Genomic DNA, 4,191 nt, shown 5'->3' on the forward strand with positions numbered 1-4,191 from the left:
CCTTTCTAACTGTCACTAATGAGAATATTAGCTCCTCTTCTCGCTCCATGAGATATACATTTTAAAGATTTTGTAACTTTTATTTGATTAACTCACCAAGATTTATCTGTATTTATTGATTTATCTGATATATCTGTACTGTCAATTGTGTTATATTTCTGTTTTGTTCTTTTTAAAATTGGATGGAATTCCCAACTATCCTAATTAATGTTTTGCAAGACAGAGTAGACAAAGGCACATTGCCTATTCATTCATCATAATTATCCCAATGATACAACAGATAACAATTAATTTGTCTGCAAAGATGTGCTGTGAATACCGTTTTAGTTTGTAGCACATGAAATTATAACAGCTACTGCACAAATAACTTGCTGAAATAAGCAAATAAATAATGAAATTTATGTGCTGACTGAAGCCAGTTCTGAGTCCACAAAATAATGGGGACTTCAGTGCTCTTCAAATTCCCAGTAGGTATTTAGGTCTAAATTCCTACAGCTGTGCTTTAACTTCTTTTCAGTGGTCTACTTACCAGAACTACTACGTATATGGAGGCCTCACAAACAGCCTGCATAAGCAACAGACTGATGAAAAAAAGGCCTACATAAAGACTAGACTGATAGAAAAAGTGCCTGTGGGTGAGCCCAGAGGGTTCCAAGTCATTGGATGACAAGGTGGTAAGAAAAATTTGCTTTGGCAGCTGAGGTCCTTCAAGCTCTGAAGGGATGCCTCCCCACCATGGGCCAGTCCTGGCATGTTTTCTAGCCATGTGGATGTTTCTGAAGTTAACGCAAAGGACATTGTTGTTGATATCTTCTGAGGAGCTCTTCTCTTCCTCTTCTTTTTTTCTCATCTGACTGTATGACAGAGTAGAAACAGTTTTATATAGCATGTTTTGAAATCTGGCTGAGATTTTGCTTTTTTTTTTTTTTTTTTTTTTTTTTTTTAACTTTTCTTAAATTCAAATGCCCACCTTTGTGTTCCCTCAATTCCCAAGTTCTAGTTAAGTCACAGACTAATGTCTCCTTCCGATATTTGCAACGCCATGAGCTTCTCAGAGTCCTAATGCAACTATGGCTTAATATAGATGGAGTTTTTGGTTTCATTAAGGTAAATTAATGATAGAAAATCAGAATGGCGTGTATGATCTTTTGTTTTCAGACATCATTGGTATGTTTCTTCCTTTGACTCTTTTTCCATCAGTTGGTTTTGTATAACTGGACAAGCCATTTTGGTTTTTAGTAGGTCTGTGAATGCTGTCAGTGAATAGTATTATTAGAAGCGGTTGCTGACAACACAGATGAGCCATTATATTGTTTCTTTACTGAAAATGAAAGAGTTCTTATAAAAGTAAAAACGTAGAGGAAAAAAACCTATGTTTCAGTCTAAAACCCACATTTTCTTTTAATTAGGTGTAAGCCATATGCCTTGAAATATTAAGGTGAGGAGAATATATTATCACTTGAATGACAAGTTAAACCCCACTAGATTATTTATTAATGTGAGAATAGTAATTAGAATTTGGACCTAAATGTTTAATGTTTCAGGTTTCCTCAGAACTGCACTTGCTTGTGAATTAGAGGTTATACTTTCAAAACAATTTTTATTTCCACAATCTTTTTAAATGCTAGAAAAAGGGGAGTGTGGAGGTCATATACCCACCCACTCTTCATATGAGGCAGATTTCAGAATACAATGAAGTAGATGAGGACTTCTCTCACTCATCTCTTTCTGTCTGTCAGTGTGCCACACACAGTAATGTTTTAATCTGTCATGCCATCACCCTCGCTAAAACTGGAAGTCAATGCTGAGCTGTCCACCCACAGTTTTCCTGCCATGCTATCCTTAAGTGTGCAGAGAAACAGCAATTAAACAGACTGGTTTGGCTCTGGACCCCTGTGAAGAAAGGCTAGAAGCAGATCACGGATAACTGTGAATGGCTGGATTTAATCAGACTCTATAAAAGCTTCTCAGAATAACTGTGGTAATTGAAATTAAAATAAATAAATAAATTAATTAAAAACAGAACAAAACAATTTTCCAGGAAAACAGCTTTCCTGTTTACTTTTAACTCTCAGAAATAATGATAGATAGTCTCTTCAAACCAAGGAAGAGGCAATTTGAATAAGACACTGGAGAAAGCAGTAAGATTTTCTTACCATTCAGTTAATGACAATAAAGATAGAGGAAGAGGAAACAAGGTAAAACATACTAAAAATACAACAACCCCCTAAATATTTGTTAATGCATGTTCAATTTTGTTTTATTTATTTATTCTCTTAAAGAGCCTGAATGGAAAACAAAGTGATGAAATGGTCTGTAAGTGATAACATGGTCCATGAGGATGTTAAGGAAAGGATAGCTGTAATGATAATAATAATAATAATAATAATTAATAATAGCTGTAGTGGACAGAGGAAATTATTTTATTTTTTTTATTTATTTATTTATTTTGTTCAAGATTACACAATTTTCTGAGTTCAGAGATTTCTGTTGAAAAACTGTAGACTTTAGAATAGGCTGTAGACTGGCATATGATTTTCTGTGGGCTGAATATGTCTTGTATGTTTGAAAATATAAAATAACCTGAAAGTAAGGAGAGATCTCGAGAGGCCCACTTGAAAGAACAGATATATGTTGAAGCTGTAAGCTTAAATACATTCATAGTCTATATGAATGACATGATACATGTACAATTTATATAGCTGCATCTTCTACATCTAAATATTAAAATTTTATAGCCGCTATTTTTTGTTTGTTTGTTTGTTTTGTTTTGTTTTCTCCAGAAGGAAGCTGAATTTTTTACTTTGGAAGTTAAATCTTCCATGCAAATGATAACACTAGGCAAAGAATAAAGTATTTGAGAAATTAACAAGTGGCTGTCAAAGACTAACCAGGTAATGAATTTTATATACTCTATGTAATTTGAATAAATTAAGTGGGAGCAGAGAATGGTCTGGAGCACAAGCATTGGCATAGTTTATAACTACTATTGTACTTTCTAGCTTAATGTTTGCTTGCATTAAACAGATTATGTCTAGACACTTGCCAGGTATTCTGCCTAGCATGATCTGAATGACTGAAACAGAGTTCAAGTGTATTAATCTATGCAATGACATGTTATTTGTTGTCCTTAAAGTATGGTCTCTTTCCTTTTTTTTTTTTTTCCCTGAACATACTTTCTATTATATTTTTAAAACAAAATATTTAATTTGAGAGGAGAGAAGAGGGGAGGGAATTGACACAAGCAAGCAAACAAACAAACAAACAAAAATTAACAAACATAATAACGATAAAAATTTTCTGACATTGACATTTAATATACCTTGAAAGTAATTTTTTTTTTTTTTTTCCAGGAAAACTGCAGCAAAAACAACATGCAGTTTTACATTGATTGAACTTACACATTAGCTTCATGCACTATCAAAGTCTTGAACTTGCACAGATAAAAATTTTGTTCATAATTTGTAGATACTGTCTGACAAAAGGATAAGAAATGAATCATACATTGTCAACAACAACTTGATCTTAGTCAATTTGCTAAATACATTTTCTCTCTTCTCCTTTTGAAATTTCAAAACAAAATTCAAAGAGAGACTTCCATGTAAGCAAATAAAAGGATTTCTGTGTGTATGGATGTTATTAACGCTCATAGGTTATGGAAATATACTTGTGTTTGTACATATATGCTCGCGCACACAGGTAGAAAAGTACAATGAAACTGAGCAAATAGGATGTCTAATGTGTAACTTTTTATACCCTTACATTAGGCAGAAACCTAATCTGAGTACATAAACATAGACAGAAAGACTGAGGAAGACAACATAGGATTTAAGATAATTTTAAAGTATTTTTTTTCATGTTTCTCCCTAGTTTTATTTCATACTCACACATTAAAATATGCAATATCGCTTCTAATACAAGTTTAATTTCCTTTTCATTTCTTCAGGTATGACATCTACATATATGTTAGGTTTATCCACTTAGAAAGAGTATATTTATTAAGTGATTTAGGAAAGCAGTTGTCAAATTTGAAACCTGTCTTTTTTTATGGTACAGCAAGTAGTAATATACCGAATCTTCTAGGCTTACACCCCTGCATTTAAATTAAATTCTCTATCAGAAATGCTTGAATAGATTAAATGTGCATATAAAACCTAAGATTAACTGGCAAGCAGAAGTTAGATCACACCT

General features: G+C 32.9%; 1 long non-coding RNA gene across 1 annotated transcript; it reads left to right on the forward strand.

Moving 5' to 3' along the window:
- Positions 1-550: 550 nt before the first annotated feature.
- LOC119716317 (uncharacterized) lies at positions 551-3,498 on the forward strand. Its single transcript, XR_005264159.2, has 3 exons — positions 551-674; positions 2,784-2,894; positions 3,354-3,498. It is a non-coding gene; the product is annotated as an uncharacterized lncRNA (long non-coding RNA).
- The last annotated feature ends 693 nt before the right edge of the window (positions 3,499-4,191 follow it).

This window comes from Anas platyrhynchos, chromosome 3, assembly GCF_047663525.1.
Source record: "Anas platyrhynchos isolate ZD024472 breed Pekin duck chromosome 3, IASCAAS_PekinDuck_T2T, whole genome shotgun sequence".
Classification (NCBI taxonomy): domain Eukaryota; kingdom Metazoa; phylum Chordata; class Aves; order Anseriformes; family Anatidae; genus Anas; species Anas platyrhynchos.